At 22.5% G+C, this 24,973-nt stretch overlaps 1 protein-coding gene across 18 annotated transcripts in view; it reads left to right on the top strand.

Annotated features, from left to right (window-relative positions):
• The window catches only part of LOC122507790 (basement membrane-specific heparan sulfate proteoglycan core protein), a 282,285-nt gene that overhangs the window by 107,565 nt on the left and 149,747 nt on the right, over nucleotides 1-24,973 (top strand). For 2 of the 18 annotated variants that reach the window (XR_006302165.1, XR_006302167.1), the window contains exon 2: nucleotides 7,330-7,515. The exons of 15 other annotated variants lie outside the window; for them this stretch is intronic. The gene's annotated coding sequence lies outside the window, so the exon portion shown is untranslated. Of the gene's footprint in view, nucleotides 1-4,881; nucleotides 5,162-7,329; nucleotides 7,516-24,973 lie in introns of those variants that run through there. One more of the 18 variants, XR_006302166.1, reaches the window with a different exon arrangement.

Consider the following 24,973-nt stretch of genomic DNA (forward strand, 5'->3'; position numbering starts at 1 on the left):
ATTTATTTCAAAAATACAATTTTTATTTAAAATTATAAATAATTTGGATCAATTTTCCATTATTTAATTCAAGTAAATTATATTTTGTTTAAATAAAAATACACTGTAAAAAATTTAGGGAATAAATTGCTATTTATTCCCTAAATATTTTTAACTGGAGAAGGAAGTAAAAATTTTGGAGTTAAAAATCTACTCCAAAAAGGGAATTAATTTACTCCCCCGAGAGTTATATTATTCAAATAGTGGAGTTAGTTGGAGTAAAAAAATTAAAATTTGTAAATTTTTAAAAACTTAGTGTGGTAAAATTTTAACTCTTAATATTTTACTCTTTTTCTTTTAACTCCAAAAGTGTGTGATTTTTATAAAACCCAGTTGAAAGTTAAATTTTAACTCCCATTTTCTACAGAGAAAGTTTAAAAAAAATAAATTTAACGGTTTGAAGTTATGATTGAGTTAAGTCAACTTTTGGTTAAGTGAAACAAACTTTTTGCCTGAGTGTATATATAATATTTTTTTGAAAACATTGACACGTGACTGCAAAAGTAAGCTTCATACTCAAGTCACGATAAGAGAAATCAGAAAAAGGATTAAAATGCTGCTGATCTTCAACTAATCTTCCATCACACTTAAGAGTTGATAAGTTTAGTTAAAAAGCAGACACTTTTGTCGGCAGTAGTAAATCCCTGTCATTTTGCGTAGGCCGTTCTCGAGAAGTTTGCGCTCTTGTTTATATATCATGGAATAAGATAATGATTCATTTCACTGTATTTCTTCTTTTTCTTCTTCTTCTTCTTTTTTTCCATTCATTTTAATAGAATGTTCGCACATCGCAAATAACTTCTTGTTTTAATATTTCAAAATTTTTTTCCCTCCGAGAAAGCAAAAAATCAACTTGTCTTCATAAAATTATATACATATAGTAAATATGTAATGAATTAACTGTTTTGATATATATGTTACATGTTTATATCTATCTATATGTAGTTTTAATTAATTACGAACACGAGTTGGACTTTTTTTTCTCTCTCGACTTTTTTTCTTCCTGTAATCTTTACAAATTTATAAACTCGAAATACACTCTCGTTGGATCTATATTGAGATCATTGAGGGCTGATCCTCTTGATTCTTACTATTTTCGTGACATATCGAAATACGACTTCAACTCTTATATATTCGAGTATAGTAATCGTAAGCTTTGAGGAAAAAAAAATAAATTTTTGTCATATATTTAGATTCCGACACAGAGTTACTGATAAATTATTCTTTTTTCCTAAAATAAAGAAAATCTCGGGAATTTTTTAGTGCATGTGTAATATGTTTTTATAAGGAGATATTCATGTGAGCGGCAAAATAGTTACTGAATTGTTAATTTGATAATTTTTTTGATTTTAACTATTTTTGAAAATTGGGAATGTAAGTTTCTACTTTTATCCATTAGTAATTAATATTGATTGATTAATTAATTGGTTGATTAATATTAATTTTAATACATTTATTGGAAGATGAAAATTAGTTGATTAATATTAAATTTAATAAATTTATTTTAAAATAAATATTAATTAGTTGATTCATATTAAATTTAATGAATTTATTTCAGTAATATTAACTACTTAATAAATATTAATTTTACATAATTTGATAATTGACATTAATTTCAATAAATTTAGTTTAATAATAATACTTAATTAATATTAATTTTATTCTGTCAATTTAATTTTACATCAATCAGTTAATTAAATGAGTTATATGTGACCTGGTCTATGAAAAGGGACCTTATACGTGTCAAAAAATCATTTTTTACTTTTTTGTTGATTCGGATAGGGTTTGAAACGCTCTTTAAGATAGTGAAAACCAAAAAATCATAAGTTGATTAGAAGTTTAAAAAAAAATTTAATTTAATTTAATTTAATTTAATTTTTTATTATTTAGAAAAGTTGACAGTTTCTTTGACAACTGTCAACAGTTAAAATTCAAATTTGATATCATATTCGTAATCAGCGACCTCAGAAACCTTATTACTGTCTTTTTTACAAAAACGATCACTTTTTAGAGAAGTTGACAGATGTCAACTGTCAAATTGTCAATCTAACATCATATTCGTAATCAGCGGCCTCGAAAACTCTTACAAACATGTGTCACTTATCTATACTTATTGTTGCTAGTTAGAAAACTTAGATAATTTTTTCTATGTTTGGGGATTTTGTTATTAATTTATATAAACAATTATTAAAAAAAAAATTTCATTACTTGTATGTTTTTTATTTAGATACTACGGTGAAGAAAATAAGCCTAAATTGATTAAAAAACATTAATATTTAAAAAAGTTACAAGGGTTTTTCTAAGTTAAACTTTAACTGCTGTTTTCTCGAAAACTTGTTTTCGCACGTAAGGTCCCTTTTCACTGTCCAGGTCACATATATTATTAAATTTTTGAAAAATCGAATACTGATTTTTAATTATATACTTCGATATAGCTGATGAATATTTTCTACTTCAGCGAGATATATTTAATAATTTTTAGTTTTTACATTTTCTCATTGACTGAGAAAGGTTTCTTTTAAATTGAAAATGTAGGTACTTTTTTCCTATACAATTAATTATTGATAAAGTGATAATTTGAGAAGAAGAAATTTTAACGAAAGTGTCAAAAATATTGGCATTGGAATATTTTCAGTTTGTAATACATTAAGCGTATATTTATTATTTATTGCTCGGAGAAGAAAAGTTAGCTATTTTTGATAATTTTTGGATGCCTTAGCTAACTTAGTTCCCAGTGGGAAATGTTGTATAGAATTTTACTAAAATAATTCTATACTTTCTATAGTTGAATTATTAAAAATTTTTACTAACTTGTATTAGTAATTTTTTGCTTTTGAATTAGTAAATTTAACTAATGAATTAGTGGAAATTACTATTTATTAGTAAAATTAGTGAATTAGTGACTGATTTTTTGCTTTTGAATTAGTAGAAATTCATATTTATTTAGTAAAGTTTACTAATAAATTAGTAGAAATTCCTATTTATTAGTAAATTTTACTAATAAGTTAGTAGGTAGAAAAATTACTACATATTAGTAAATTTTACTAATTAAAAAGTAAAAAATCAGTCATTAATTGAAAATAATTATTTAAATTAATTTTTAGATTATGTCAAAGTAACTATTATAATAACTAATTCAATTTTCCTATTTTTGTAGTTATTTATTTACTATCTAATGAATTAGTTTTTTTTAACTATTTGCTGAAGCAAAAAGTCAGCCAAGATTTAACTAACAATTAGTTATTTTAAGTAATTTAGGTTTAGAGAGTACAAAAATTCTACACTGAACAAAAATTTATTTGATTCAAATAAACAATTATTTGTCTATTATCAAATAAATATTTGCTTGTATCAAATAATTTTTATTTCAGTCAATTAAATTGTATTTGCATCAAATACTGAATTTAATAGTTCAAATATGATTTATTTGAATTAAATAGAAATTATTTGAATCAAATAAATTTTTTTTTCAGTGCAGCATATTTTACTAACTAAAAATTATCTTAAAAAACATTTACTCCAACTAAGATTTAGATTTAGTTTTTTAAAATTCAGTTTAATTTTTTTCAGTTCTAGATTGACTCTAAATCTGAATGAATAAAAAATAACTAATTGTTAGTAAAATCTTGGCTGACTTTTTGCTTCAGCAATTAAAAAAATAATTATTTGTACAGAAAATAAAAGAAAATAACAAAATAACTAAAATGAAAGGTACAAAAGAAGCAAAAAATTGTAGGTTAATTTTGTAATTTTTGGAATAAAAATACACAAAAGGGAACAACTTCCAATAAAAACCACACTTGTTGTAGTCTTAAGTGCATCTAAAATAATTAATAAGAACTGAATTTAATTTACACAATTAAATAGAAACTTTTTATTTTGGTAAAAATAACACAAACTCAACCTTAAAATATTTTAGTTCTTAGGTGCCTTTTTTCGAAGCTCGACTTTTTTTTAGGGTTTTAAGTTATTACTTTTTGCTTTAAGGTTATGAGAAAATAACTAAAATTTTAGGTAAATTCAATTCAGTTAAAATTTTACTGTTTTTGTAGTTAATTATTTACTTATAATTAGATATTTTCTAGTAATAATTAGTTATTTTTCACTAATTTACTATTAAAAAAATTAGCCTACATTTGACTAATAATTAATTATTTTTAACTAATTCAGACTACAATATTACTATAATTAACTCCTGATTTAATTATAGTAAAATATTAGTATTTGGAATCAGTGACTGTCTCTTCACTATCAAATTAGTTATTTTTAACTAATGAAAATTTAGAGAGTAGCTTTTTCATTTTGAGGCTTAGGTTTTCTTTAATATTATAGAAAAATATAAAGTACTATATTGAAGTTTAAAAAAGTATATGAAAATATAAAGAAGTATATCGAAGTATAAAGAAGTATATCGAATTTTTATTCAACACCTAATAAGTTTGGTTTAATTAAAATTTATGTTTAATTCAAATATTTATTTTTTGGTTGGCTATTTATTTTTGGATTAAAAAAAATTTTTTCTCTGTGATGTATGAAGAAGTATATTGAAGTATAAAGAAGTATATCGAAATATTAAGAAGTATATCGAAGTATAAAGATGTATATTAAAAAAAGAAATATATATATTGAAACATAAAGAAGTTTAAATACATTGAAAATAAAAAGAAGAGTTTGAAGGTGATTTTCAAATTTGTTACACAGCCAAGAGTCTATCGAACTTTCTATAATCGCGACGGCGACGTCTCTATTGCCGTCAAGGGAAAGAAATTGTAAAAGAGACTATTGCCTCCCACGCTTGACTCGTTGACAGCAGCAGTGGGGTTTAGTTAGTCAGTTTACTATGTCAGTTTGTAGTGCCAGTCGACTAGGTTCAGGCAACGCGATATTCTCCATCCGATCAAAGGCCTGACAATAATTTATTTTTCTCACCGAATATTCAAAAAAAAAAAAAACCCACCTAATTGCAAATTTCTCAAAATCATCAACAGTGTTTCTCGCGACATGTGACATGAAGTCTTTTATTTTCATTTCAAGATCGCCACTGGCATTTAGATCAATCCAATCATCGTGATATCGATACTCTATCGAATACTCTTCTATAAACACTTTTACTAAAATTTAGGTAGTTAAAAATCAAAAATGAAAAATTCAAAATTGTCAGTAATCAAATTATGAAAAAACTACCGTCTAGTGATTAAATTAATTCCGATTGTATTTATTTTCTTGATTTTTTATTCAAAGATTTCCTGTTCCGATGCAAATTTTTTGATGAAGTTAATGATCCTAATTTGAAAATTATCTTAGAGAAACTGTGCTATATTACTTTTCAAAATTTATCATATTATTAGCTGAAATATATTTTTAAAACGGAAACGAAGAAACTAGTATTGTAAAATTCATAAAGAATGATTAATTATTAATTAAATTGTTCTTATTTATAAACTTTTCCAATAATTGACATAAAATTTCAAATATTCTCGTTTCCTTTTCTCCACTTTATGTGTGTTTAAAAAAACATTATGTGAAAAAATTCAGATCATGCGGTTTAAATGAAATATGAAATTGATAATGAGAATTCCTTCTTCCTTTTTTTTCTTATACAATTTTAATCACAACAAAAGGAAACATTTCTGTTATTTAAAAAGGCATAAAATACAGCGTGGAAAGCATTTAAAAAAATAATTAAGAACATTAAAAGAGGTGGAGAGAAAATGTTAAGTCTCGGTGGAGAGAGAAAGAGAGAGCCCCATTGTCCGTTACCAAAAACAATTTTCTTACTTTGCAGCAAACTCCTTTAATAATCTGTTCGAAACAAAAACCAAATAGTCACTATACTACTGGCAAAAAGAAAAAGAAGGAAATATCATAACAGAAAATAAAGGGAAGAAAAGGATTGGGAAAAATAGATTTTTTTCTTGGAAAGAAATTTTTAAAGACAACAGGAAAATTTGTTTAATTGTTAATATTTATTTTTGTTGATATTTTTCTTGTTTCGATTTTTGATACTTCTTTATATTTATCGATTGACTAAAGTGACTGTTTTTCTAAGGATGTCAAATTGAGACAAATTTGATATTCTTAGATAAACTGTGAGCTGATAAAATTAATTGTATTGATTGAATAATTAATAAGTTCTAATTAATTAATTGATTGATTGATTAATTTATTTATATACCAATTTATGGTTATATTTATTTATATATTTATTTATTTATAAGTTTATTTATTGATGATTCTATTCGATAATTTTTCAGAGTCTTGAAACATTGTTTCTTTCTTTTTTTTCTCTTAATTAATTTTAAATTTTAATTTTCGTTAATTATTTTTGGTTTTTAATTTTTCTATTATTACTTTTTTTAATTATGTCCTTTTAAACATTTTTTTAATTAATAGTAATTAATTAATTTAATTTATTAATCTATTTATATTTTATTAACATTACATTGCCTTTTTTCTAAATAATTTTTTTGTCAATTATAATTTTTTTATTCTTATTTTTACTGTTTTTACTTTTTATCATTATTAACGTTTTTTAAAAACATTTTTTAATTAATTAATCAATTTATTTATTTACATTGCATGGCATATTTTTCTAAATAAGTTTTTTGACAATATTTTTTTTCTTACTTTATTTTTATTAATTATTCCTTAAACACCTTTTAATTAATTAATTTATTTATTTATTAACATTATACACTGTTTATTTTTCTAAACAATTCTTTTGGCATTTAATACTTTTTACTTTTTGTTTTTATTTTCATTGAAGATTTTTTAGAGTTTTTAATTAATTAATCTGTTTCTTTATTTATTTATATTTCAATTAACTAATTAATTACTATTAATTATTTTGATGTTTTAATTAATTTTCTATTTTACTTCATGTTTATTTACTATTTATTTTTAGTTACATTTATTCATTTTTATTTATTTTATTTTCATTTATTTATTTTTATTTCCTTTTAATTTTGTAATTAATTTTTTTTTGTCAATTAATATCAAGTGTTTTTCTCAACTCTCTCTAAATTAGTTGAAATGAATTGGCTCGAGTTTTATAAAACGTGAAATTGTCTAATTGGTATTTAGTGAAGTTTTATGAGTGAATTCGCATTAAATATATCTTTTCGAAATAATATAGTAATATTATTATTATTCTGTTATATAATCGCGCAGGGATGAATTCTTTTAGAGAATAGCAATTCAGTTGCTTTTGCTCTCGCACTTAATATCAAATATCTTATATATATTCGTAATGCTTATCTTTTTAAAAATATGCATTCTCCGCGTGTTTAGTTGGAGCTCATGCTGTGAAAAGACATTTTCAAGTGTTATCAAATGAAACATTAATGAAATAATTAATTAATTATTGAAAAATAAGTGAAATGGGAGGTTCGAGGAAGCGGCTCTTGGCAATCTTCCTTTTGTTTCTATTACCATCAGCTGCAATTTCTAGAGAAAATAGGGTTCAACACAGAAAAGGTGAGAATTTAAACGAAAATTTTACTTATTTTATTATAGGTAAAAATTGAAAATTAAAAAAATATTTAAATTAGAAAATTGCAAATTTAATGTGCAAACATTTTAAATTTAAATAATTGGAGAAAAAATTAAAATTAGTACAAATTTTATATATTTCAAATTGCAAATTTTGATAGTATATAATATATAAAAATTAGATTTATTTATTAATATATTAATAATTTTTTGTAATAATTTTTTTTTATATTTATAATATTTATATTTATTATAATTATAAAACATAAATAATATTAATATAAATAAATAATTAATCAATAAATGAATTTATCTAAATTTGTAATTTGTAAATATTGTGAAAAAACAACTATTTTTGAACTAAATCCTAATTTGATTCAATAAAAATTACGTTCGATTCAATTAAAAAATATGTTTAATTCAAACATATTTTTTTGATTGGCTATACTTATTTTTTGGATTAAAAAAAATTTTTCTCAGTGAACTAAAAATTTATTTAAATTAAACAAATTTATTTTTAAAAGGACTTGTCCTATCTAGATGAATAAACATAATATTTTCCGTGTATGGTAAAAAGAGGGAAAATTTGGGATTTCGTGTACAAGTTGAACGTTAATTATAATTTATTTTTGATACTTTGCGAATGAAGCAGTAACACTTTGGGAAAGTTTCGTCCGAAATGGGCAAACGTAATGGGCAAGGAATTCACTATGTTCCATTATAAACAAACGACTTTGACGATATGTTCAAATTTACCCTCCATACACTTCGAGAACGCTCCCTCGACTTTATACTGGGCCGTTACACTTAAAACAACACCACATTGAATTACAAGTTTACGAGATTTTAGCAACTCAAACTTATTGTGAGAAATTACGTGAGAGTTCTTACTCAGAATCAATTCACTTGAAATTTATTATTATTTATAGAAAATAACTTTAGACAGTATTAGTTGGGAAAAATAAGGTTTATGATTGTTATTCAGAGAAAATAATTTTATGATATTATTTTGTGCTAAATAACTTTTTAGATTTCGATGATTTATTAAATTAAAGAAATTGTAATAGTTGAAAAATATTTTTTTTTTGTTTTTAAATTATTGGCTAATTTCCAATTGCAATAAAGTTTCCGTTCTACTTTAGGGGCACGTCTTGTGAATTGTTTTTGAAGTAACACGTAAAGCTTTTATGCAATATGGGCTGAGAATTGATAAAAATTAACAAAAAAATTAAATAAAAATTAAAAAATCAAATAAAAACAATTTGTTTTTATTTTAATTTTTTAGTTTTAATAAAAATAGAAAGAATTAAATAAAAATTAAAACAAAAAGTAGAACAAAAAGAAGAAATTAAATAAAAATTTCAGCAAAAGTTAAACAAAATATTAAATAAAAATTTTAAAAATTAAAAAAAAAATATTTACCAAAATTTAAAGAAATATTCAGAATTAATTTTTCTCAATATGGAAATTTCTATAATTATTCAGGCGCTTTTCCGCTTTTATTAAGTCGACACTTTTACAAATAATTAAATTTGTCAAACATTTTTTTTTATTGCATACCATTTTTTTCAATTTTCTTAAAATAAATGAGCCCTTTTAACATGTGTCAAGATTTCTTGTTTGGAAGTTCGTTAAATTTGTACATAAAATTTTATGCCTCGTAATAGCTGAAAAGTGTGATTTCGTGTCTTTTCGAATTCCTGAAACGTACTCTGCATTTTTTATAGAGCCACAAAACAAATGTTGGCATCGAGCAATGAGGAATCGTGTTTCAATAGCTGCACACATGCAGTTACATTTACATTTAAATACGTAAACACTATAATGCTCTTTTAGAAATATTTTTTAGATTTAATTCTAATAATTTTTTTTTTTTTTGAAATCGTTTTTGATGAAGACTTTTTGAAATTAAATTTTTTAAATTGGAATGTTTCTAAACAATTAGAATACTTGGAATATATTTCAAAAATAATTGTAATACTTAAAATATATTTTTAAAAAATTATAGTACTTAAAATGTATTTCCTTTTAAATTTACAAACACAATTTATTATTAAATTGTTTTTTTAAATTAATAGTTAATTAATAGTATTGAAAAGTTTCTAAATAAACAATTGTTTTGGCTCAAAAAGTTGGTTTTCTAGAACTCAATGCCAATAAATAAAGTGCTACCAAGTTTCATGTAAATTAGTGAGAGTTCTCAGAAAAGTTACAAATTTCTTCTGGAATAGCAAATATAGTCAGAAATAGATATTTTGAAAAAAAAGTAAATTGCTTAATATCTAGATATTAAGTTTTAACATAAAGTCCTTTGAAACTAATTATACAGTTTCCTACGTTAAAAAATAGAAAATAATCAATTCCATTGAGAATGAATTCGAATTTAATGGTTACGATTCTGAAAATTAATTTGCAAACTCGTAATATTACCTCAAACTATTGTCATCTCATCTTACTTTGAAATTAATTATTTCACTCCTAGTTTTTTTTGTATAATTACTCATTGACTATAATTAGAAATAGCTGTCATATATGAATAAAGTGTAAAAAATGTGATAGAAACGAGATAATAATTACAGTTGAAAAATTAACCGGATATGTGTTAAAATGAAAAGTGATTAATACTTCAGGAGTATTTAATTCATAAATATTCTGTCAGTAAAAAAGTTCATCCTAAAAATTAATAAAAAAAATTAATTTCTAATTTGTTAATAAATAAATTCTGAATTAGTTAAAAAGGAATTCTGAATTAGTTAAAAAAGAATTTTTTAATAAGTTAACAAATAAACGTTTTTCTAATAAGTATATAAATTTTTACTTGAAGGTTATTAATTATGGAAGAGTTACTCATATCGAGACACAAGTAAACTATAAAAGAATTTTTTCTTTTTCATTTAATGAAGGACGAACAAAAAGGGAATATTGATTTTAAAATAAATGAACTTGCTGGGAAAGAATGTTAATAATGTTTACAATAAATTGGCAAAAATTGGCAAAATAATTAACTCTCAAAGTGAGTAATAATTGATAACAAGGTGAACACTATAAATAAAATCTTCTATGTAAGTGAAAAAGGAAGTTAACTGGAATAATGGATTCGATTCTTCTCGTGCTTTAAGACTACGAGAGCGCGGGCCATTTATGTCCATTGAATTAATTAATCGACGCTAATTTGATTATTAAGCGCAAATTGACGATTTGATTTACAATTTTCAATGCACCATGTATTTGCCAACACATACATTTACACACACACACACACACATACATACACTCGTAGCAAAAAAGAAGTTGAGTTAGGAAACAGGAGTAATTATTAGTTATAATGAGAGTCAATCACGAAAAGGCATTTGAATATCGATGAACTTTTTCTCCTTTCGAGTTTTACCTTATTTGACAAAGGAATAGTATTTCTAAAAATACAATTATTAACTGAAAATAAAAAAAGTTTTAATTAATATTAATAATTATTATTAGTATTAATATATTATCATTATTATACGATTGGTTAAAAAAAGAAACATTTTTAGTGTTGCGACAGGTCGGGGAAATCAGGTAATTTTGGAAAAAGTCAGGGAAAGTAGAATTGGTCAGGAAAATCAGGGAAAAGTCAGGAATTTTTATTATAAAGTACTGGAAAAGATTTAATTTTGGAGAAGTTACAAACGATTGCAGAAATTTAATTATTTTCAGAAGTAATAAAATTCTTCGCTAAAATTCAATTATTTTCAAAAATTAAAAAAAAACTCTCGTCCAATTATCTTTAAAATTAATAAAATTCTTCTCCAAAATTCAATTATTATAAAAAATTTTAATAAAATTCTTGGCAAAAATTCAATTATTTTGAAAAATTTTCCTCAATTCAATAATTTTCAATATCTACTATTTTAATAAAATTACAAATTTTTTTGTAAATTTCTTCACAATAATTCAGTTATTTTCATAAATAATAAAATTTTTTACAGAGATTCAATTATTTTCATGAATAAGATAAGTCTTTATAGAATTTCAATTATTTTTAATAGAATTCCTCGAAATAATTCAATTATTTCTTTAAGTTTTTATAAAATTCTTCGAAAGAATTTATTTATTAACAAAAATTCGTTGATAGAGTTCTTTATAGAATTTTTGAAAATTTGAATTTTTCATACTTTTAACGTTTTAACTGACAATTCTGGAGAATTAATTTTTTTGAAAAAGATTAATTGAATTTTTTTAAAAATTATTTCAAGTTTTTTTTCTAAATATTTAATTGAAGAATTTCCGATTATTCGAAATTTCGTTAAATTGATTTGTAAATAAATGGATTTAAAAATTCTCAAGGAATTTTTGCAAAAATTATTAAAAATACTTGATAATTGATTTCTTTCGAAGAATTTTAATAACATTTTTTTAAATAATGCCATTGTTCAAGGAATTTACTTAAAATTGTATTAAAAATAATTGAAATCCTATGAAAAATTTTATTAGTTAGGAAAACAATTGATATCCTATGAGGAATTTTATTATTTAGGAAAATAATTGAATTCTTGTAACGAATTTTTATTAATTTTTTTTTAAATAATTAAAATCAAGATAATTTGAAAAGTGTAGAATATTATTATTTATGAAAATAATTGAAATCCTATGATGAATTTTATTATTTAGGAAAATAATTGAATTATTGCAGCGAATTTTTATCGAAATAATGTGAAGAATTTTATTCTTTAGTAAAATAATTAAATTTTTTCAACGAATTTTTATAAATTTTTTTTAAATAATTGAAATCCCGTGTACAATATTATTATTTATGAAAATAATTGAATTTACAACGAATCTTATTACATTTTTTTTAAATAATTGAAATCCTGTGAAGAATTTTATTATTTAGTAAAATAATTGAATTCTTAGAAAGAATTTTATTATTTATGAAAATAATTGAATTCTTGTGAAAGATTTTATTAAAATTTTTGTAAATAATTTAATTATTTTTTTTGAAAAAATGTATTTAAATTTAAATTATTAGAAAACAGGAAGATGGAGTGATCTATATCTTCCTGTTTTCTAACAATATTCTTATAAGCTGTTGAATTACGAAAATATTTATTTAAAAAATAATTTAAGTATTGATGTTTTCGAATAATTTTGCGATTATAAAAATTCGTAAATAAGTGTAATAGAACATTTTCTTGAGTATATAATAATTTTTAGAGTGGATCAGAATATTTTTAGTGTCAGGGAAAAAGTGAAAATTTTGTCTGGAAATCAGGAAAAAGTCAGGGAAAAACAAAATTAATTTTTTTGGCAACCCTGATTTTATTTAAATCAAATATATTTTTTATTTAAGTTAAATGAACGTATATTTGTCTCAGAACCAACAATAGACTTTTTATTTGCTTTTAGTGTTTTAAATAAAAATTTCATTCGACATAAATATAAAATATACTCTATAAATTTAAATTAGTGAAAATGTTTATTAATTTAAATTAGTGACTAACTTTTTGCTTTTGAAATTTAAATTAGTAAATTTTGCTAATAAATTAGTTGAAATTACTATTTATTAGTGAAAATTTACTAATTCAAAAGCAAAAAGTCAGTCACTAATTCAAATTAGTAAACATTTCTATTAATTTAAATTTAGAGAGTATATTTGAGCCAAATATAATTTTATTTAAACCAAATAAAATTTATTTGAAACAAATAAAAAGTCTAGTTGGTTCTGAGTCAAATATATCTTCTCTTTGGGGTGTAGGAAAAAAGTGAGGAAAAGTCAGGAAGAAGAAGTAAAAGTTTGTAAAAAGAAAATTTACAAATTTGTAAAATCAAAGTGTAGTGACTTCAGAAAGAGAATTTTTCTTTATTATACAATAAATAAAGTCTATATAAAGTGATAATAGAAATTTGAGAGAAAAAAATGGTTTAAAATTATAATCAGAAATTCCTCAAGATGATGAGTTTACATACGGCCGGATATTCTCTTGTAGGATACTTGATATAGTAACAAAATGCCGTAAACAATTTCTTCGTTATCTAAATCAAAACAGAATGCTGACTCGTTAGATTCACATACGCATAAATATATTTATATCATTATATCTATATATATATATATATATGTGGAGAGCATTTGAGAGTGCAATGCCCAGTTTTCATTCGAAGGAGCGAGCTTGGATGGTTTTCTGAGTCGTTAATTGTCTAACGAAGCCCCTCATGGTTGAATCTGTTGGTGAATAGCTTAACTTTGTTTTCGCGCCACAAACAACAAGCCATTTTCGTCTGGCATAGTTTTCCTTATCCTCCGGAACCGGAATCCTCATCCTTCTCCACTGTTCCTAAGGATCGCTTTCTCATTTCTCTTCCCCCGCGGCGCGCACAGCATTAACTTAACTTTTGTCAAAAGGAAATTGATTTACACAAAAGAAAAATTTATTCCATTTTCTCTCTAAAAAAAACAAAAAATATAGCAAATTCAAGGAGAAATTAAAATCTGGGTGAACGTTAAAATATTAGATGGGATAAAGGAATTATTTTTCCACTGTAATTATTATTGGAAATTATTGTTGAAAGTTCAAAAATCAATTTTTAGCAAAAAAAAAAATAAAAAAGGCAAATTTATATTTTTTTTATCGATAAGAATAAAAAGCAAATTTTCACGAGATCAATAAAGTGTTTTGCACATAGTAATTTAACAAAAGATGAAATAATAAATAAGACACGATAATCATTTAATGAAAATCTCGAATGCTAACAAGATAAACAAATCACGCTGGCAAATGGTTAAGGTTAAGGCATTGATCTTACTCTTGATCGTAATCGGGATCGATAATCGTGAGTGACCGTCTCCGAGAAACGATACAGAAAGGGTCGATAATTAATGCCATAAATCCAAGTTCACCCCGATTCACGTCTATAGCGGTCAAGACTTCGATTTATCGATTTGAGGGTGGATATGGATAGGTGCAGCGATTCGAGTACCGGCCGGATGTACAACGGAATATGACGTACCACTTCCGGCCTGTATAAGGAAAACGGCCCATTGCCGCCGTGTGGCCATTAAAAAGATTGGAAACGCCAAGAGACGTATTTATACGTCGCATTCAACGAGTTCTCTCTCTCTCTCTCTCTCTCTCTCTCTCTCTCTCCCTCTTTATACATGAAAATATAAACCGTCGACTTTTATTAGCCGATTTAAGCTTTTATTTCTTTGAAAATTGATATTCACTTTCTACGCTTGTAAATAATTCGCACATACGCTTTTCTCACTTCTGGTGTATATTTTTATGAAAAAAAAATCATTTCAAATAATTTTTAGTATACAGTTTTAAAATTCATCTGTTATAAATTTTATATAAATTTTCCATGAAAACTTATTAATCACTAAAAAAGTGTCAAGAATCAGTTCGGTGGTAATTTATAACAGTTATATTATATTCGTACCACTCTGGATATAAAACAGAAATCGTGAAATAAAATTTTGTAGAGAGTACATTTCTGGATACTTTTACATTATCATATTCGTTTTCAGATGTTTTAAAAAATCATTTATTCAGAACGAGTTAAATTATTCAGTTGTTCATTATTTTACTTATAAGAATATCTCGATTTAAATTATGATCTACATTAAGTAGAATAATATAAAAAGTCCGTAACTTTACTTCAAGTCCGTAAAAGTCCGTTTTTTTAAAAAAAAAGTCCGTAAAGTCCGTAATTTAATTCAAAAAGGATGAAAAGTTCGTAAATTGTACGATATAATTTTTAGAATTTTAGAGAATTTACAAATGATTGCAGAAATTCATTTATTTTTAAAAGTAATAAAATTCTTCGCAAAAATTCAATTATGTTCAAAAATTTTTTTAAATTCTCGTCAAAATTTCAATTATCTTTAGAAATATTAAAATTCTTCTCCGAAATTCATTTATTTTAAAAAAATCTAATAAACATTGTCAACATTTCAATTATCTTTATAAATAAATAGCAAAATTCTTCGACAAAATTCAATTATTTTCAAAAATTTTATTAAAATTCATTGCAAAATTTCAATTATTTTCAAAAGTAATAAAATTCTTCTCCGAAATTCAATTATTTGCAAAAAATCTAGAAAAAGGTCAACATCTCAATTATCTTTATAAATAAATAGCAAAATTCTTCACCAAATTCTATTATTTTAAAAAAATTTTAATAAAATTCATTAAAACATTTCAATTATTTTCATAATTAACAATATTTATCACACGAATTCAATTATTTTCTAAAGTTATAAAATTCAATTATTTTCAAAAATTGTAATGAAATCCATTGCAAAATTTCAATTATTTTTAAATGCAATAATATTCTTCGTAAAAAATAAATATTGTTCAATATCTACTATTTTCATAAAATTTACCAAAAGAATTTAATTATTTAAAAAAAATTTTAATAAAAATCTACAAAATTTTTTAATTATTTTCAAAAAATAATAAAAATTTCACAAGAATTTCATTAATAACAGATTTTTTTTTATAAATTTCTTCGCAATCATTCAACTATTTTTAAAAATAATAACATTTTTACGGGGATTCAATTATTTTTGTAAATAATAAAATTCTTTTTAGGAATTCAATTATTTTCAATAGAATTTTAATCAAATTCCTCGAAAAAATTCTTAAAAATTTATTATTAATAAATTTTGTAGAATTTTCTCATACACATTGATTTAAAAATAGATTTCAGTTAAAATCTTGGATTATAATAATTGAATTCTTTCTAAGAATTTCATTAAAATTTTGAAAATAATTGAATTTTATCGAGACATTTTTTTAAAATTGTCTTAAAAATAATTGAATTTCTACCAAAAAATGTTTTATCAAAACTTTTTAAAATGTTTGAATTTCTGCTAAAATTCTAATATTTTTGAAAATAATTGAATTCTTGCGAAGAATTTTATTAAGACTTGAAAATAATTGAATCTCTGCAAAGATTTTTATTATTTTACGAAAATATTTAAATTCTTGCGAAAAATGTTATTAAAATTTCTGAAAGTAATTGAATATCTTCTAAGAATTTTGTTATTTTTAATTTATGACAATTTTATTAAAATTTTTTAAAATAATTGAATTCCAGTTAATTTTTTACAAGAATTTAATTATTTTTGAAAATTCAATGCAGAATTTCAATTATTTTTTATACAATTTTAATCGAATTTTTCGAAAAATGTAATTATTCTTAAAAATTTTATTAAAATTCGTTGATAGAATTCAGTTATTTGAAAATTTGTTGATAACGATTTTTTATGGGAATTGAATTTTAAGAAACGTTCAATTATTCAATAAATTATTTATTTGCATTTTATTTGTATTTAAATAATTGAATTCTAGTAGAATTTTCTAATAAAAATTGATTTTCATTGAATAAAAATGAATTTCAGTTAAAATTTTAGATATAATTATTAAATATACATAATATTAAATGCAATAGAGCGTGAATTTTAAAAAATAATTGAATTTTGTAATTATTTTTTTTGAAAAAGTTTAATTGAGTTGTTTTAATATTATTTTTAGTTTTTATTTTCTAATATTTATTTTTATTTAATTAAAGAATTTACGAATAATTGAAATTTCGTAAAATTGAATATTGTAAAGAAATTAATTTGATAATTGTCAAAGAACTTTTTCGAAAATTATTAAAAATAATCGATATAAAGAAGAATTTTAGATAAAAATTCTTAAAAATAATAATGGAATTAATAATAATTTTAATTATTATAAATTATATTTATTAATAATTATTATTAATTATTGTAAAACATGAAAAATTGAATTTCTAGTTTTAAGTAAAATGTTTTTTTATTTGACTCGGAGTGGTTATATTTTTGTCAGTAATTGTTACGTAAATTTTTTGGGATAATGATTCAAAGTTGATTCAAATTGTAATTAATTATTATAGTCAATTAAATTTAAAACTTAATTAAAGTATTTCTTTTTTCTCTGTTTCAGGTGAGTTAAACAACATTTTTTCTGTTGACTTCATTTCGTAAGTAAATACATATTGGATTTCCTACATATATAATTAAATATAAATACAAAATAAAAAATATAAATAAAAATATAATTATCAAAGTAATAATTTAAAAATTATTATTCGTTTATTTAACGATAATTTAATTAATTATAAATTTCATGAAATTGATAATTAATTGAATTCGAAAGAAAATATCTGAATAAATATATATATTTCTTTTGCAAATTTTTTTTCAAATGGTAACAAAATTGAAAAAACAAAATAGCGAAAAAATTTTAAAGTGACAGTATGAATTTTTACATATTTATTATTATAATATTCATATTAGGAAAAGCGAAAGAATTAAAAAAACAGTAAAAAAAAAGTACTGTACCTAACTATATATTTTAGTGTGTGTTGGTTCTGGTTGACTATATACATACACATTTATGTATATATAGTATCAAAAACGTTGTATCGAAAAAGGCTGTCAGGAATATATATCTTCTGCGATAAAAGAGTATTTGCTCTTGGCGTTTTTTATTGGATTTGCGGATGCCGTCGCGTCCCAAAGTAAATATATTTTTCAAGCGCACTGCCACATCTGCTTCGACCACCATAAACTACCCATAGTCTATCAAATTTCTATACCTTCTGCAGCAGCATACTCTTTTTCCGACCTGTTAAGAAAATCTTTGTTTTTAGTTTAGAACTCCTTTTTTATACAAAAACTTTGCTTTTCAAACTATATAAGTATGTAAATGTACAGGAAATAATTTTTAAATCTTTATTTTTACACTCTGAGAATTATTTCTTTGAAACAATCAAAATTCGTTTAAACAACAAAATAGATTATTTGATTCAAACATAATTTTTTTCTGAGTATTTTCAATTTCGAAATTCATTCCAAGATCTGAATTTATTATGTCATCTATTTTTATTTTTTAATGCCTTTTATATACATAAAATTAAGTCATTTTGAATATTTTCAATTATTCCATCGCGCTAACAGTACGAATATAAAGTAAAATTTAGATCAATTTAAAAGACTCGTAAAAACCAATCTCCATTCTTTTATTGCCTAATATTTATTATATTTGACCCTTTTATCGCATTGTTTAGAACATGCTTTCAAATTAATATAGATAAATATACTTTTATGAACTGTAATGTTCTCTTACATCATATATAATTTTGCAGAGAAGATAAAATTTTTCCAGATTAAATCAAAGATTCGAGAAGGAAAAAAAAATCATATACAATGAGAGTAGCATAAAAAAATGCTAAGGGGTTGAACGCACCTAAAACTTGCATACATTTTAGTCGTTTCACGAAATATTTTATGCAAAAAAAAAAAAAAAAACTCGAGACTTTTTCCTCCCTTGTGTTCGATCTTGTAATTCCGCAAAAGTGAAAAATTAAAAATTTTTTAAAGAGTCTGCTTGGTTTCTAGTAAATAATAAAATATTAATATTACTTTAGATATTAATATTAATAGTATTAGTTATTTACTAGTAAATAAATTGAAGGCGACTTTATAGAAGAAAAGGAGAAAAAAAATAAAAGTAGTAAATAAATAAATCTAAACTTGTGCAGGAATGGGTAAATTTAGAATATATTTGAAATAAGAAAAGTTTCGTGTTAAATATTTTTTTTGGTCAATTTAATATATTTAAAGAAAGTAAACTTTAGACGCGAATAAAAGTATCATAAATTATGTTTGACTGCAGTGGAACCACTTTGAATGCATTGAAACAGTTTCACAGAGACTGTGGACGTTTGAGAAATATCTAAATTTTTAAATGCTTCATTCATGATGCACGTATTGTTTTTCATCCGAGACAAATAAAGAGACAAAATGGTAAATTAAATGGAAAAATTAATTAACGATCAATAGTTTACTGATAAATAATAAAACATCTAAATTAACGAATCTGCATCTCATAACTGTAAATTAATTTTGACGAAAATTAGCAGAAGAATTTATAAATTTAAGATGACTTTATAAAAGAAAAGGAAAAAAGGAAGACAAAAATAAATAATAGAAAATAAAACGAAGAAAAGGGAAAATAAAGAAAATAATTATAAATAAATAAAGCTAAAAGAAAATTAAAGATTGAAATTGCAAACTGTTGCAATGTAAATTGAAAATAAGAACAAAAATTCGAGAAATTTACAAAATATTAAAAAAAGAAGATTAATGGATTAATTAGCGAATGATAAAGTTGTTGATTTAATACAATTTTCACACCTGGTGGTTTAGATATTATGCAAATGATTGATTAAGAATAAGAACACAACATAGTATAAATCAGAAGAGAATGTGCTCGCGCTTTGAGAATGAATAACTATCCATATGTTGATAAGATTATTTCTACAACTATTAACCTTATACAATAATTGTAGGAATTCCACAACTCGATAGATTTATGTTCGTTTCCAGGTAATGCGATTTATTTCTTCAAATGATATAATAAATTGACTATTCAAATCATCAAGAAACTTGTACTTGTTTTCCGAAGCTTTTGTTTTTGTTTTTTCTATAACTCCATTGTTCTTTTTTGAGACAAAATGATGCGTGGGGTGACAATGCCATAGAGTAATGTGTATTTTTATATAAGTTTTAATGAAAAATGTAATATAGAAATTTTATTTGTAATAACAAAATATTTTTAGTTTTTACACTTTTGAAAAATCTAAAAATGAGTATAAAAGAACTTGCTTCGTTCTCATGTACTAAAAGCTACAAGTTTACTACTTTTTTACGAGTTGCTACTATTTGGATACTTTTTTTTAGATTTGTGACAATTATTTTCAAAAATTTTTCGAAATTCAATAATTTTTAATATCTAGGTACTCTTTTAATAAAAAAATTCCTAAAAGAATTCAATTATTTAAAAAAGAATTTTTTAATTCTTGCAAACATTCAATTATTTTCATAAATGTAACATTTTTACAGGAATTGAATTTTTTAAATTACAATTTTCATAAACTTTTTCGAAAAAAATCAATTATTTTTATAAATAATAAAATTCTTCTCAGGAATATTAAAATTATTTTCATAAATGTAAAATTATTACTGGAATTGAATTATTTAAAACACTATTTTCATAGAATTTTTCAAAAAAATCAAATATTTAAATTTTAAAAACATTTTAAAAAAATTTTTCAAAAAATTTCAATTCTTCTTATAAATAATAAAATTTTTGTTATGAATTCAATTATTTAAAAAAAATTTTATAAAAATCCTTGCAAGAATTTAATAATTTTCATAAATAACAAAACTCATTGCAGGATTTCAATTATTTTTATAAAAAACAATTTTTAAATGAATTGAATTTTTAAAATTATTTAATTATTTTTATAAATAATAAAATTCTTCTCAGGAATATTCAATTATTCTCATAAATACTAATATTTTGACAAGAATTCAATTATTTAAAATACAATTTTCATACAATTTCTTAAAAAAAATTAATTCTTTTAAAAATTTTTTATAAAATTTTTCGCAAGAATTCAATTACTAAAACAAAATTTAATAAAATTCGCTGCAAAAATTCAATTATTTTCATATGTAATAAAATTAATTACAGGATTTCAATTATTTTTAATTCAATTTTTAATGAATTTCTCGAAAAATGCAATTATTCTTAAAATTTTTATTAAAATTCTTCAAAGGAATTCAATTATTTAAAAAAAAATGCTACATAATTTGTTTATGAGAATTTAATAATTAGTTTTTTTAAATACATTTTTAATTTTAATTCTTAAAAGAATTTAATTATTTTCGAAAAATTTTAATGAAATTCTTCGCAACAATTGAATTATTTTCGAAAAATTTTAATAACATTCTTCGTAGAAATTTAATTAATATCAAAACTGTCGAAATTCAATTATTTTCCATATCTACTATTTCAATAAAATTTTCCAAAAGAATTAAATTTAAAAAGAAATTTGTTTAATAAAATTCGTCTCAAGAATTCAATTATTTTCATAAGTTATAAAATTCTTCTGAAAAATTCAATTATTTTCAATAAAAATTGAAGAAAATTTCTTAATAAAATTTAATTATTTTAAAGATAAGTTTAACAATAATTGTTAATAGAATTAACTTGTTTTTAAAAATTGTGATGAACTCTTTGTAGAATTCAATTATTTTCAGTATAATTTTAATTAAATTCATCCTACAAATTTAAATATTCTTGGAAACAATTGATTTTGCATTTTTTCAAATTTTATTTTTTTTTATTATTTTTATATTATTATATTTTCATACAAAATAATAAAATTTTTACAGAAATTCAATTAATTAATTAATTTCATTTAAATTATTTTTAATAGAAGTTTAAATAAATTGTTCGAAGAATGCAATTATTTTTCGAAATTTTATTAAAACTTGTCGAAAGAATTCAATTATTTAAAAGAAAAATTAATAATGTTCTTTAAAAGAATTAAATTTTAAGAAATATTCAATTATTCAATAGATTATTAATTTTTTTTTAAAGAATTGAACTTGGTAGGACTTTTTTATAAGAATTGATGCACAAATTAATTTCAGTTAAAAATTTAGATAATAATTTCAAAACATTTTTTTAATTGAAATCCTTGATAATTTTAATTGTTGTAAAACTATAATGATATTTTTATTTTTATTTTGTAATCAAATGATTAAAGTTTTGAATACTTTTATTTAAAAATTTCAACCAAAAAGTGATTGAATTTTTAGAAATAATTAAATTTCAAAAAGGCGTTACATTGAAATAATTTAAAATGGGTATTTAAATATTTATTTTTAAAAAATTATTCTATATTTCAAAGTAATTTAATTTAGAAATTGTGAAGAATTTGAGCAGTCAAAATTAATTTTTCGATAGCTACTTTTTAACTATTTTTTTCGATCTTAAAACTACTTTTTTAAAATTAATTATCGAGTACGAAATCTGAACTGATTTTGAATAGTAAATTGCCATTTGGCTACAAATTAATACCTAAAATCTGCTTCTTTGTATAATTTTTTTAGAGTGTGAATATTTATTAAGAAAACCTTGATTCTATCGTCTACGCGGTCTTTGATAATGCACCTGACAGTAAAATCAAATCAATTGACATGAATGATTTAATAAATTATCACACAATGCCGGGTATTTTGTTGTCGGTTGCCCGCAAAAGATGGTCACATGTAAATATTTACACGTATACATCACGTTATGAAATATTTATAAATCAAGGAGAGAACAATGAGATTCAATAATAGCTTGGAATCTGCTCTCCTTTGTAATAATTGTAGAAAGAAATAGCATTATCAGATTTTTAATTCAAGTAGGTAAATAAGAGTTGTTGCCTGGATGACATATCTTGTCATGATTCATGAAATACTTTTTCTTCTTTCTATTTTTGAATCAGGTTAAAATGTTTCTAAATGTTTTTCAATTATTTTTATCAATAAATTTAAATTTTATTTAAATTTAAATGAATAAAATACGTTACTGCATTCAACTAATTTTTTTTGCTGCTTTAAACAAATATTTTGGAAGAAAATTTTTGTTAAAAATGTTTGTCAACTTTTTGTCAACTTTTTGAAAAAATTCTTTCTTACAAGTTGCAGTCAACAAATTAGAATTGAGATGACTCGATGCAAAACATGTATAGATGGTTATCATTTGCTTCTAGGTACAAATAATTAATCCGTGAAGCAAAGCTAACGGTGTAACAAAAGTCTGTGTACAGCACATGTGATTAGATTAGTTTTATATAAATTATCCATTCGCCTATAGGAATGACTTAAAAAAAAACATGAATTGTACTGTCATTAAAAGGAATATAAACATTATATATGCATAAAGGAATGAATACGACGAATGCTGAAAATGAACCATAAATCAACAGTAGTCAATATTTTGCAATAGTATTCCGTTTATCATCCTTTGGAATGCTGTAATATCATTTCAAGATTTTCATTCATAATTGTTTCTTTTTTCATATGATGATTTATTCTCTACATTAATATGTAAATTATTCAACTGTTTATTTTGTCATTAGATCCATATTTATTAGACATATAGAAATGAATTTTTGAACGATATAGACTATCAATTTAAATTTAAACTAAAGTATAAATTTAATTTCATACTAACTATTAATAAATGTATACTATTAATAAATTTATACTAACTATTAATTTAATTTTAAACTAAACTATCAATTTAGATTTAAACCATACAGACTATAAATTCGAACTATATAAATTATAGATTTGAACTGTAAATGAAAAAAATTGAAAGTTATAATATATCATTGCTGGTTGTATGTATATTAATTTAAAGTGGAGTTTTTAAAGAGCGTATATGTGATAATTGGACCCAGTTAGAAGGATGAGAATTATAATTCCAATTGGCTTGTAAACTGTGGCCTCTTCAGATCCCGGAACCAAAAGCCGGCACAGGGAAGATGCCACGCGGCAGATATCCTCGACAAAGTAATGAACAGATTTCATTTGCGAAAGCCACGACGAAAGAGTTTGTTGATTCCGACGATAACTTGAGAAAAATGAAAGCACTGGCTTTACATTAATCCTTGCTAAAGGTTCAAGAGCACTTATCTGCTATTTCTCATAACGTTGCAGGCTATATAAATTTCATTCGATTACATACAACGTATGCAGAGATGCTATATGTAGAATCAGACCCAACACACTGCATAGAAATTTTGTCTTTTTTTTTTTAACAAAAGACCAAAGTAACAAAGCATTTTTTATACACTGCCTAATTTATGAAAGTCGGAAACTTTTTGGGTGACGAATAAACCATAAATTCTTTGTTTCAAATAATGTAATATTTAGAAAGAAACAATTAGGGATTATTTTTGTTGCACATTTATTAAAGGCTTTGGACTCTATTGATAGTTTTTAGCACTTTTTCCACTAGATACAACTATTTAGTTATTTTATTTTTAGAGGTATGTTACTATTGACAATTATTTTGTTTAAAAAACCACTAATTGATCTATTTCTTAAATCGAAATTTTAATTGTTTATTTATTTAGTAAACAATTTAATTCCGAGACTAAAGATAAAGCTAAAGATAAACCGAAGAAAATTGTTTTTAAATTAAAAAATTATCGTGAGAATTTAATTTTTCTTTCAGTAAAAACTTTCACAAACTTTTAATTTAAAATAAAAAGAAAGAATATTTTAGTAAAATTTCTTTTTTCATACAATTTCAAAAAAATTGCCAATAAAACAGCTTTATCTTTATTTGTGCACTAGATATCTAGTATTTGAATACAATTTCTTAAAAGAATTCAATTATTTAACAAAAAATATTAATAAAATTCGTCTCTAGAATTCACTTATTTTAATAATAATAAAATTTTCACGGGAATTGAATTTTTAAATTTATAAAATCTTTCGCAATATTTTAATTATTTTTATAAATAACAACATTTTTGTTAGGAATTCAATTATTTAAGAAAAAATTTAATAAAAATCCTT

The sequence above is a fragment of the Leptopilina heterotoma genome, unplaced genomic scaffold, assembly GCF_015476425.1.
Source record: "Leptopilina heterotoma isolate Lh14 unplaced genomic scaffold, ASM1547642v1 Lhet_114, whole genome shotgun sequence".
NCBI lineage: Eukaryota > Metazoa > Arthropoda > Insecta > Hymenoptera > Figitidae > Leptopilina > Leptopilina heterotoma.